The sequence below is a fragment of the Canis aureus genome, chromosome 35 (genome assembly GCF_053574225.1).
Source record: "Canis aureus isolate CA01 chromosome 35, VMU_Caureus_v.1.0, whole genome shotgun sequence".
NCBI classification, from domain to species: Eukaryota; Metazoa; Chordata; class Mammalia; order Carnivora; family Canidae; genus Canis; species Canis aureus.
The window spans coordinates 25,307,021-25,320,703 of NC_135645.1; the positions used below are offsets into that span (position 1 = coordinate 25,307,021).

The window sequence follows — 13,683 nt, forward strand, 5'->3', positions numbered from 1 at the left end:
CTCCTATGAACACTAGGGTGCAAGTGCCCCTTCATTTCACTACATCTGTATCTTTGGGGCGAACACTCAGTAGTGCAATTGCTGTGTTGTAGGGTAGCTCTATTTTTGACTTCTTGAGGAACTTCCATACTGTTTTCCAGAGTCGCTCTACCAACTTGTACTCCCACCAACAGTGTAAGAGAACACTGGCAGAAACCTCTTTGGCTTTGGTCACAGCAACTTCTTACTAGACACATCTCCAAAAGCAAGTGAAACAAAAGCAAAAACGGACTATTGGGACTTCATCAGGATAGAATAGCTTCTGCACAGCAAAGGAAACAGTCAACAAAACTAAAAGACAACCTACAGAATGATAGAAGGTATTTGCAAATTATCTTATCACCTAAAGGGCTAGAATCCAAGATCTATAAAGAACTTATCAAACTCAACACTCAAGAAACAAATAATCCAGTCAAGAAATGGGAGAAGACATGAGCTGACACTTCTCCAAAGAAGAGTTACACATGACCAACAGATACATGAAAAAATGCTCAACATCACTTGGCATCAGGGAAATACAAATCAAAAGCACAATGAGATACCACTTTATACCAGTCAGGATGACTAAAATTAACAAGATAGGAAAGAACAAATATTGGCAAGGATGCAAGGAAAGGCCAACCAACATCTGCTGTTTTTCTCCATGTACTTTTTGATTTCTTCTTTAATTTCTTTGTTGTTCCATTCCTTATTTACAAACATATGTAACCTTACTGTATTTATGCTATTTTTCAGACTTTTCTTGCAGTTTATTTCTAGTTTCTAGTTGCATAAAGTTGTAGTCAGAAAAGATGTACGATTTAACTTCCATATTTTTTAATTTGTTGAAATTTATTTCATTGTCTAATATGTGATCTATTATGGAGAATGTACCATCCGCACTTGAAAAGAATGTGTATTCTGCTATTTTAGGGTGGAATTTTCTGACTATATTTGCTGGATCCATCTAATCCAGTGTGTCATTCAAAGCTACTGTTTCCTTGTTGATTTTTGGTTTGGATGATCTGTCCATTGATGTGAGTTGTTAAAGTCCTCTACTATTATTATTGTTTTATTATCAATTAGTTCCTTTGTGTTAGCCATTAACTGTTTTATGTATTTGGGTGTTCACATTTTGAGTGCATATATTTACAATTGTTATATCTTACTAGATTGTCCCCTTATTATTATATAGTGTCCTTTTTTGTTTCTTGTTAGAGTCTATTTTGTCCCTTCCCATTGATTGCTGCTCTAGTCTTTTAGTGATATAAGCAGTTATATACATGAGAGAGAACAGTATTAGGGTGTTGCAAAAGGAGATGGGAGTAACCATTTCATCTCTTCTGTGAAGTCCAGACATTGCTTTAATGTCTGAATCATGCAAGCAGGATTCAACCAAGGTGCTTATGGTGAATATAGACTTACTTTATAAAAACATTGATTTAAGAATTTTACTTTACTTTTTAAAATAGCACTAAATCTCATACATCTGCATCAATTATCTTATCTGAGGCAAATGATTTCATGTGTCATAAGATGGAGTGCTCTTTACATGATGCTCTTTGTGTTTTGAAGAGAGTTTTGGGGTCAAAATCCGTGGTTCCAGGTGGGATACTATAGAAGCAGCCCCTTCCATATACCTTTAGAACTACAAAACCAGATGAGGCCTCAGAAACAGCTTGCTATATCAGAGTTTGCAGGATCTCTTCTTATTTTTTTCTAACACACTGGCAGTTAATGCTGCCCAAAATTCCACAGACCTAGTTGCAAAGTTAAGAGCTTTCCATAATGAGGGACAAGGTAACCCAGAACACAAATTTCGTAAATGAATTGGTCTTGATTTCATCAATGGTAAACCTCAAGACAACAAACAAGCAGGGGTATTTGAACCAACCACGGTGAAAGTTAAGAGTTTAAAATTTGTGACAGAAGCTTCAATTTCTATTCTTCAAATTGATGATCTTACCAAATTACACCCAGAAAGCAAAGATGATAAGCATGGAGGTTATGAAAATGCTGTTCACTCAGGAGTCCTTGATGACTGATCTGATTTCTCTTTTATTTGTAATAATATTAGATGCAATTATCTTGTACCTTGAGTATCACATATTAAAAATAATGAGCTGTCAAAAAAGTCTAGTTTGTCCGTTATTAGTATTGGTACCCCAGCTTTCTTTTGACATACATCTGCATGATAAATGTAAATCTCCATTCCTTTACTTTCAATCTACATGTGTCTTGAGGTCTAAAATGAGTCTCTTGTAGGCAGCATATAGATGGGTCTTGTTTTTCTGTCCATTCCATCACCCATGTCATTTGATTGGTGAGGTTAGTCCATTAACATTGGAAGTAATTATTAATATGTATTTATTGCCGTTTTGTTTCTTGTTTTGTGATTAATAGTTTTTCTCTGATCCTTTCTTCTCTTGCTCTCTTTCATGATTTGCTGGGCTTTCTTTGCTGATATGGATTCCTTTATCTTCTTTGCATATCTTTTACTGGTTTGTGATTTATGGTTGCCACTAGATTGTATATAACATCTTCATATAAAGTCTATATTAAGTTGATGGCTGCCTAAATTTGAACCCATTCTTTATTCCTCTTTCCCCATGTTTTAGGTATATGGTGACATATTTTACATCCTTTTATTTTGTGAATCCTTTGACTGATTTTTATGGAGATATATTTTATTAAAATATATGTATGTATATATACACATATATTTTTATGACTTTTTGTGTTTTCTGCTTCTCATAATCTTTCCTTTCTACTCAAAGAGTACTCTTTAAATTTTTTATAGGGCTGGTTTAGTGGCCATGAATTCCTTTAGCTTTTGTTTGTATGAAAAACTCCTTAACTCTCCTATTTTGAATGATAGCCTTGCTGGGTAGAGTATTCTTGGCTGTGGATTTTTTCCTTTCAGCATTTTGAGTATATCATGCCACTCTCTGGCTTGCAAAGTTTCTGCTGAAAAATATGCTGATAGCTTTATGGGGTTTCTCTTAAATGTAACTGTCTTTTCTCTTGATGCTTTTAAAATTTTCTCTTTATCATTACTTTTTACCATTTTAATTACTATGCATCTTGATGTGGACATTTTCAGATTGATTCTGTTGGGAGATCTCTGTATTTCCTGAATCTGGATATCTGTTTCCTTCCCCAAATTAGAGAAGTTTTCATATCTTATTTCTCCAAATAAATTCTCTGCTTCCTCTTCTCCCTCTTCTCCTTCTGGGATTCCTATAATCTTGATGGAGTTGCTGAGTTCCCTAAGTCTATTATCATTTTACATATTTTTCCTCTTATCTATTCAGCTTGATTACTTTCCATTATTCTTACTTCCAGGTCACTAATTTGTTCCTCTGTTTCCTCTAGCCTTCTGTTTATTCTATCTAGTGTATTTTTAATTTCATTTATTGTGTTAATCTCTTATTGGTTCTTTAAACTCTTGTTAACAGTCTCACTGATATCCTCCACTCTTTTCTCAAGTCCAGTGAGTATCTCTATGATTATTACTTTAAATTCTTTACTAGCATGTTATTTATATGCATTTCATTTTGGTTTCTTGCTGAGGTTTTGTCCTGTTCTTTCATTTGGGACATATCCCTCTCTCTCCTCATTTTTTCTCAGCCTCTTTTCTATAGCCTAATTGTTAAATGAATAACATATGCCTATTTTAATGCCAATGTATATTTACATTGTCATTCTTAGTGACTACAAAATATTTATCATAATTTAGCAAATCTCAAATAAATGGACTATCATGTTTTCGGGGGGAGGGGCAAGGACTTTTAGAAAAATTCCTAAAATGAAATACTCTTGTATATACTTTTATGTAATTCTTCTACTATTTCCTTAGGATAAGCTATTGGGAATGAGATGGCTGGATGAAAGAGGAATCATTTTTTTAAAGATTTTATTTATTCATGAGAGACACAGAGAGTAAAGAGAGAGAGACAGAGACACAGGCAGAGGGAGAAGCAGGCTCCATGCAGGGAGCCTGACGTGGGACTCGATCCCGGGTCTCCAAGATCACGCCCTGCACTGAAGGCAGCACTGAACCGCTGAGCCACCTGGGCTGCCCAGAGGAACCATTTTCAAAGTGATTGGCATATATTGAGAAATTGTTCCCCAGGAAGTTTGCATTTACTTATGCTTCCAGCAACAGTGTACCTGTTTCTTTACACACTATTATTATTAAAAGTCATCATTCAGCTTTTTATTCCTTGCTAAACTGATGAGTGGAAAATAATAGTACATTGAATTAGAATAAGGTTTCTACTTTAATTCTAAAATTATATTTATTCATTCACCGATTATTGCTTTTAATTAAATTCTGCAGTTCATGTTTGACTTCGAGGGCATATCTAGACATACACATATTTTAGATAGAGAAAAGTTATTTTTTCTAGCCTCTCAATTTCTTTCAAATTCAAGACATCCAATAGACTCTTTGTGGAGAAAATTTACATTTGTTTAGGACATCTTCTTTATCCATTGGAAGAAAAAAAATTAGATTGGATTGTATGGTAGTAGTAATAGTAATTTTATTTCTTGTTTATATTTTATTATTTATTGAGAATTATGTGTTCCATGTGCTGAATTAAACTTTTTAAATGAATAGTCTGTTTTCCTTACCCATTTTTGTACTAGTAATAAAGTATCCCCATTGTAAAAGGTGTCATGGCTCCAAATGATAAAACCATAATTTGAGTCCAGATTTGTGTGGGATTAGAGTTTGAACTACTAGTAACTGCAATATACTACATTTTCTAGAGTAATCTTATGCTAATGATAATATGAATCAATTCTGTCCTGATGATGGAAAAATGAGATAATTAATGTCATCACATGCTACATCTGGTAGCAATGTTTTATTCCTGCATCAGAAACTTAAAGAATGAGAGGGGAGCGGATTGTCTTCTATTTTTTGCTTTCTTCAGTTCCCTTTCTTACTGCCAGATTTCTTTTTAAGCCAGCCATCCGGGGCACAGTGGTTTGTGTGAGAGCTAATACTCTTCTTTTCCCATGGGCATTTGTCCATCCCTGTTCTGTTTCTCTTCATCTCTTCTTGGGGCAACATGTAATCTGCCAGGCCTCACTCATTACTCACTGTCAGGCCTGTATATTTGCCAGAAGTCAGAACACTGGCCTGTGTGGTTCTGTGGTCCTTGGTCTCTGCCCTCTGGCAGACTAGGGCAAGAGATCTTGTCACATTGGAAAGCATTAATCTGCTATATCTCAAGCCACCAGTTCTGTTCCATTGGACCACAAACTGAGTTTTCTCCCCATTCTATAGAAAGCAGTAGCATACCAGCCAAGATGTGGCTTGGGCTTATGTTGTCTATAGACTTGCATAGCACATTGAATGGGGGCACAACTCTCCACAAGTATCTCCAAACATTTCTTACAATTCAACCTTTGTTTTCTTTTATGGAAATAAGTTTTCCACTGTGCAGATCTGGATCTGTAGCAACCCTCCACAGAAGTATGGTTTTTACCTTCATATTTTCCCACCTCTGAGACTAGTAGAATGAGAATTCTATATCACCAGAATTATATTGATTTACACAAGAGAGACATTGTTCATTTGCTCCTTTCACAAATATTCAGTGGGTACTGAATGTATGCCAGACATGAGAAATGGATGAACCAGACAGAGTAGATGCTCCCTTCATGAGATAGCACTGGGGAAGGAAGCAGCAACAAGCAAATAACCAAATAAATGAGATTTTTGATACATGCTATGAAGTAAATAAAAGTAAGATGTTGTAATAGAAGGTAATGGTTTAGGGGGTGGGAAAGGCTACTTACAATTGAATGTCAGTGAGGAGGTGACGTTTGAGCTGAGACTGAGTGACTAGAAATCACCAGGTATGCAAAGATCTAGAAACAAACAACTCTAGCATGAGGGAACAGGGGCAGAGGCTCCAGGGAGGGAAAGATTTTGGCCTATTCTAGGAAGGCAATGTGACAAGACAATAGGGAATGAAGAATAAAGGTGGGAGACATCACAGATAAGGGTGAGTCAGATTGTGTGGGACCTAATGGGCCATGAGATTTAGATTTCATTCTAAATGCAATAGAAGACTACTGAAGAGTTTAATGTGGGAGTTTGAAAAAAAATCTGTTTCATATTTTTAAAGCATTATTCTGGTTTTTAAGTGGACTGTAAAGGAACATTGGTAGAAGGGAAACAACCAGCTGAGAGACTTTTGCAGGAATTAAAGCTGGGGATAATAGTGACCAGGATGAAAATAGTGAAAATAAAGAGAAGTAAACAGATGTGAAATATGTTTTTTTTGGTGGAATGTGTTTCTTGATGGATTGTATGGTAGTAGTAATTGTGTTGAGGTGAAGGACAAAGAAGAATCAAAGGTAACTCTAGATTTTTCACCTGAGCAATTGGCTAGACATTTACTGAGACAAAGAAGATTTGGGAAAGAACAATTGTCAAGGAGTGGAAGTTAAGACCTCTATTAGGCAGAATTATAATTGATATGCCTTTTAGATATCCAAGTGAGAATGTTCATCATGTAGTTGGATTATGTGGGATTTAGTTAAGATTAGAGTTAAAGAATCATCTCTTAATTAACTGAATCTGAAATTAAGAGAGCCTCAAATGAAAATATGTGGTTTTGAATGAGAAAGAAAATCCTTCAGTCTAGCATCTCTATTTCTGTCAGTGATACCATTTTTTTCTCACTATGCAATGCCTTAGTCTATTTGGGCTGCTATAACAAAATGCTGTAGACTGGGTAGCTTATAAACAATAGAAATGTATTTCTCATAGTTCTGGAGGCTGGAAAGTCCAAGACCAAGGAGATTATATACTAAAATACTTCATTAGAGCTTAAAGCAAAACAAATGAAACCTAGGTGGGGATTGAATGAAAGAAAGAGCATGGACTATGGAGACAGTTTTTGGGGACTTTGTAATATTTCACTAAGAGAATATGTATAAAAATTCCTTATCCCCTATAAAGTACCACCTGAAATCATTCTTAACATCAGAAATTTATAAAATGAAGCACTATTAAAATGAAACACAGCATTGCAAATTTTCATGGCTTGGCTATTACTATATCTTTGTCTCTGGCTTCATAGACTTTTTCTGCTATTCTGAAATTCTTTATTTCTAACCAGAATGTTTAGAATTAAAGAGCTGAAGTTTGTCACTACTGAACTAAAGTTTTATATTAGCCCTTTGGGTTTTTTTTAAAAGATCTATTTATTTTGTTCACCCTTTCTGAATTGGAAAAAAAGGACATACAAATGTGAATTTATGGTGAGCACATTTATACTCCTCTGAAGTATGCATCCTTAGACTTTTTTTCTGAATCAATCTACCAAATACTCTCAACCAGCGTTTGAAGAAGCCTGATTGAAAACACTGACAGTCTGTACCCTTAGAATCACGGCAATTCACATGTCTTCTCAGCCTCTTTGAAGTTTTCAGCAGAAGCCAGAGAAAGAAAAAAAATCACGTTTCATACTTTGTTGTTTATCAACAAGAAATAAAACATTTAAGAATTTAGATAACATACATGCTGCCTTGAATTCATGCTGACAATTTATGCACAATGAAAGCAAAATATACAGCATCTGTGTGAAGAATGTACACCAGTACTTAGACAATGGGCAGCCAGACAGAACTTGACAATGTGGGCCAGATGAGCCAGTGTCCTGCAGGAGGCCCTAACAACATCTACTGCTCCAAGCGCATTTCACTTTCAATCTGCTGCTGTTGGACTAAACAATCTCGTAAAAGTTAATGGCCCTTTTCAGGGCTGGCAGTGAAATTGCTGGTACTGTGGAAGGTAATTTTTTAAAAGTCATTATAGCACACACCAGTAGAGTCTATTTCAGGTTTTAGCCCTGTTCCTAAGGGACAAAGGTAGCTTTCAACAAAATGAAAGCACAAGTGGGAATACACCCTGATTTTCAGCTTATAGATTTTCTGAGAATGTGTTAAGTAAAACACTTCACATAGTTTTTGGTGAAAAGATATTTCTTTCTATAGTCTCCTGCCTGCCCTACCTACCAACCTAGAGGCAGGAGTCAACTTTGCTGTCATCAGACCGAAGATTATCTTCTGATTATTATCACAAATGTTCTGTTTTAGCTATGGTGAGGAAAGGGCCTACAAATAGACCAAATAGATTTGGCAAGTTTCCTGAAGCTATTCTGAATTGCAGAAGAAAATAGTCCCAAATTGATGAAACAGTTAAAGGCAAAAAATTTATTTTTATGGAAAAATAATGTTTTTTTAAGGAATAACAGACTTATTACTAATATCATTTTATAACCTCAAGCAAATAAACAGTTCTAGGTAATGATCCACAATGACTAGTAACTAGTAACTTCATAAAAAGAGAAAAAAAAAACCTTACATTATAATACCTATGAGATGTTTTGCCAAGAATAAGTTTGAATCTGTTCATGCCTCTACATGTAAATAATATTATATGGCAAATATATAGAGCAGAAGAACATGTTAATAACAGCATGGGGATGTGATTAGCAAAAACAAAACTGTAAAAACTATATAGAAAAACAACCTACTCTCTTCAACAAATAAATTGGAAAAAACCCACAACCACCACAAAAAACAACCAGTGAGGAATTTATAGATTTAAAGAGGCTTATATTGTGACATATAGACTTTATTTACATTCTGATTTCAACAAACAATTTTAAGAGATGATTACAAACGGAGGAAATTTGAAATCTGACTGGATGATTGTATGACCCTGTGGGACTATTACTAGTTTTTACCTAAGAGTGGTATTGTACCTGAGAGTACTTGCTCTCAAACTTTTGGGTCTTAGGATCTCTTGCATTTTAAAGAATCATTGAGGACTCTAAAGTTATTTCATTTTAGTTGTTTGTATCTACTGATATGCATATATTGTAAATTAAAACACAAAAATATTAACCCATTTAAAATAACAGTTACATATTAACATATTTTCATAAAAATAACTGTTTTTCAAGACAAGAAAAATAGAAATATGGCATTATTTTACATTTTGCAAATCTTTAAAATAACTTTCTTTATAGAAAACAGATGAATTCTAATATCTGCTTTTGCAGTCATTCCTTTATGATATCACAAGTCAAATAACCTCTGGAAAACCTCGCTGTCCACTCATGAGAAAGAAAAAGTCAACCAACATCTTAAAATTATTTTGAAAATAAATTCCTTGAAAGGTGGTGGCGACCACCAGGGCTCAACCAGACCATACTGTTAGAACTACTGTGTTAGAGGTACCTTCTGATGTATTCAAAAATGAAAAATAAATTATTATTAACTTCGTCATCTAGGGATGGAAAGTAGCAAGTGACTGTATATTTGATATATTATTTTCTGTAATTTGATAGTTATTCAAAGTGGATGAGAAATACATCAGATACATGCAGATAAGCCTTTTCTGATGTTTACCATAATGAAAAGTAAAAAAAAAAAAAAATTAAAAAGTCAAGTAAATAACAGTACAAGTGTTTTGTAAGTGGGGCAATTATTTGACTATAATACAATTATAATTACAATATTGAAAATTTTGGAAAAGTGAAGTAGTAAACAAAAAGAGAAATAATAATGTTGGTCTGCTAACATTGTCCTTAGAAAAAAATGAAAATACTGTGGATGAGATAATATTTTAACATTAAATTTTTTTGGAAAGATACATAGTTTTCATCCTTTAATTGACATTGTTTGATATTTGTCATCAGAGTGTCAAGGTACAAAGTTAATCTAAGTTTTTAAAGTCAGATAAAATAGTTAAGAAATTGTAGGTGTTAATTTTCTAAGTTAGTTTCTTGTACTAGAAATAAAAAGTTAACTATTGGTAACAGTTTCCCCACAGAGAAAACATCAATTCTAAATAATTTTGTAGGGATGCCTGGGTAGCTCAGTTGATTAAGTGTCAGCCTTAGGTTCAAGCCATGATCCCAGAGTCCTGGGATTGAGCTTCATGTCTGGCTCCCGGCTCAGTGAGAGTCCTTTTCTCCCTCTACAATCAGTCAAGGGCAGAAGAAATGAGAGGTATTGATTGGCCTGGGAGATAGGTGCAAATATTCTAAACAGAAAATTAGCAAACTAAATATATAATAGTATGCCCAAAATATATATGATGAAGTTTTTTACCTATGAAATGCAAAGAAGATTTAATATCACAAAAAATCTTTAAACATCATTCATCATATCAATAGATTAAAAGAGAGAGCCTATAAGACTACTTTAAAGATGTAGAAAACAAATCATGATAAAATCCTTAGTAAACTAAGACTGGGAAGGATATCAGCAAGACAGAAGAATAGGATGTCTCAGAACTCATACCTACCATAGAAACATTGATTTTTAACAACTAGTCGGAGATTAGAATACCTTTGTAGGAGGCCAGGAATACATCTGAGAACTTCTATCTACTTTTATGAACCAAAAATCTGAGACTAGATGCATTGAAGAAAGAAAGAGAAGTTTCACCTCACCCATATCACCCCTCCCCCAAGGAAGCACAACTCGGGAGGAAAAAAACCCTTCAGTTCTTGATATTTCCCAAGGGCAAAGTGAGAGTAAAGTGTCCCCCCACTTTTCCCAATCATTTGGTTGTCCAAGAGGTCCATTTCTATCTTGCCCCACCCAGAACACTGAAGGGATTGACAGAGCTAAGAAATTTCAGAACCACTAGAAGCAGAGAGAAATGTGGGACTCAGAGCATCCAGAGGATCTTAACAGCAGGCTGCAGATTCTATAAACATGCTCAAGGTCTCCACCAAGGGCTCCACCCTCACCTCTGCAGGACCTTCATTTAAGGATACCACAGTAAGTAGATGCACACTTCTGGCTCTGGGTGTGTGCTCCTGTTGACTGGCAACCTGCACTCCCTTGTCAACTGAGCACAAAGGAGCCTCCCTGGCTGGCATATGGGAGCCTTCACAGACCTTCCAGAAGCTCCCACATGCAACACACAAACATCAGCAACTGGCTCAACTCTGTTGCATTGGGATATGGCACACAACTTTGGCACTTCAGGGGACTTCCTTGGAGAAAATAAACAAAGACTCTCAGTACCCAGCCTGGCTTTGCAGAATTAAAGGGAAGCACCAATTCTAATCTTCCATCCAAAGAAAGAATAAGAGTTGTGGAGTAGATGCACCATTAGAAAAGTTCTGATAGACAACCAGAATCTCTAGGCTGACTAGTTATGGTCTTCCTTGAAGCCTGTCAGTAAGCTTAGAGAAGGTAACTCCTTCAAATGTGAAGAAAATGATATGAGGCTTTAAGGATATGAAAAAGTAATGAAAACTATCAAGATTGAATCATCTAATAAATAGAGAAATTGAACAGACCAATAGGTAAGAACATTGAGTCAGTAATCGAAAACCTTACAACAAAGAAAAGCCCAGGATCAGATGGCTTCATATGTAATTCTGCAAGAACTTAAAGAAAAATTAATACCAATCCTTTTCAAAGAGGTAGGAACATTTCCAAACTCATTATATGAGGCTAGTATTCTCTGATATCAAAGTTCAAATATTAAACTACAAGAAATGAAAACTACAGGTCATTGTGCCTGATGAATATTGATACAAAAATCCTCAATGAAATACTAGCAAACCAAATTCAGCAGCACATTAAAAAGATCATACAATATGATCAAACAGGATTTATCCTTGGATTCAAGGTCTGTTCAACATACGCAAACCAATCACTGTGATGTGCTATGTTAAAATGGAAGATAAAAATCATATAAATATCTCAGATATAGAAGAAGCACTTTACAAAGTTCAACATCTTTTCATGATAAAAAACTCAATAGGTTAGGTACAAAATAACTATATTTCAACTTAACAAAGGACATATATAAGTCTACAGCATATTATACACAACAGTGAAAAGCTGAATGCTTTTCTTCTAAGATCAGGAATGAAACAAAGATGCTCACTTTCACCACTTCTCTTCCAGTATTGTACTGGAAGTCCTAGCCAGCAAAATTAGACAAGAAAAAGAAATAAATGGCATCCACATTGGAAAGAAAGAAATGAAATTGTCTCTATTTACAGATGACATGATCCTATGTATAGAAGACACTAAAGACTACATCAAATCTCTCTTAGAATTAATAAATAAATTCAAGAAATTTGCAGGATACAAAAATCAGCATACAAAAATCATTTGCATGTCTATACGTATACAATTAACTATCTGAAAAAAACTTAACAAAAAGTAATTCCATTTACAACTGCATCATATAAATAAAATAATTAGGAATAAATTAAACCAAGGAGATGAAAGATTTGTACACTGAAAATTATAAAACATTGGTGAAAGAAGTTGAAGACAATGCAACTCCAAAGATATCTCATGTTTATAGATTAGAAGAAATAATATTGAAATGTCCATAGCACTCAAAGAGATCTATGGATTCAATGCAATCTCTCTCAAATTCCAATAACATTATATACACACACACCAAAAAAACCTAAAATTCATATGGAACCATTAAAGACTCCAAATAACCAAAGCAATCTTGAGCAAGAAAAAAAAGCTGAAAGCATCATATTTTCTGATTTCAAAATATTACAGAGCTATAAAATATTATAGAACTATGGTACTGGCATAAAAGCAGACATATAGACCAATGAAACAGAATGGAGAATCCTGAAATAAACCCACTATAATCATCTAATCTTCAATAGGGGCACCATGAATACAAAATGAAGAAAAGACAGTCTCTTCACTAAATGATTTTGGGAAAATGGAATATCCACATGTAAAAGAATGAAATTGGATCCATATCTCACACCATATATAAAAATAAACTCAAAATGGATAAAAGACTTTAATGTAAGACCCAAAACCATAAAATTCCTAAAAACAAAACAGAGAAAAAGCTCACTGAAATTGGTCTTAGCAATTTTTTTTTCATATATAACCCTAAAAACATAGGCAAGAAAAGCAAAAGTAGACAAGTGAAATTACATCTAACAAAAACTTCTGGACAGCAAAGGAAACATTTAACAGAGTGAAAAGGCAACCTATAGAATGGGAGAAATATTTGCAAACCATATATCTTATGAGAAATTAATATCCAAAATATGTAAGCAACTCCTATAACTCAATAGCAAAAGAAAGCAATACCACCATCAAAATTATTCATCTATTCCATATAAGTGTTCAAAATATTTATGGTCCATTAAGAGTCATGATTCTTGTGAAGATTTGCAAACAAATGCAAATGCTTGGCAGGGTGAAAGACCATGATCAAATGATATAATCAGCTTAATTTGCATAATTCATGTTTTTTAAAAAATTTCTGAGTCATCTTCTCAAATACTCCTGACTCTATTAATATTATTAATAAATAATATAGGCAGAAGTCAGAATTACCAAGTCATTAAAGCCACAAGTTTTCCAAGGAAACTACCCAGAATTGAATGATGTCTCTTATTACTAAATGTGTGACTTGGGACAAGACATTTAACATCTCTGTGTTTCAGAATCTTCATCTCTGAAATGAGAATAATAGTATCATCCTCACAGAATTTTAATAAGTTGTATTATGGTTTGCATATTGATGAGGAATATGGTTCTAGAGCCCGAAAAACTTTCAGTGCTTCTTCTGTATAGAAAGATGCCAAGCACTTCTATCCTTGGGAT

General features: G+C 34.4%; 1 long non-coding RNA gene and 1 other non-coding gene across 8 annotated transcripts in view; both read left to right on the forward strand.

Moving 5' to 3' along the window:
• Positions 1-13,683, forward strand: part of LOC144305386 (uncharacterized) — a 289,595-nt gene that overhangs the window by 160,107 nt on the left and 115,805 nt on the right. The window contains exon 11 of one of the 7 annotated variants that reach the window (XR_013372408.1): positions 141-5,088. The exons of the other annotated variants lie outside the window; for them this stretch is intronic. This is a non-coding gene — a long non-coding RNA (uncharacterized LOC144305386). Of the gene's footprint in view, positions 1-140; positions 5,089-13,683 lie in introns of those variants that run through there. 7 annotated transcript variants of the gene reach the window in all.
• On the forward strand, positions 1,251-1,380 carry LOC144305659 (small nucleolar RNA SNORA20). The gene has a single exon (XR_013372672.1). It is a non-coding gene; the product is annotated as a small nucleolar RNA SNORA20 (small nucleolar RNA).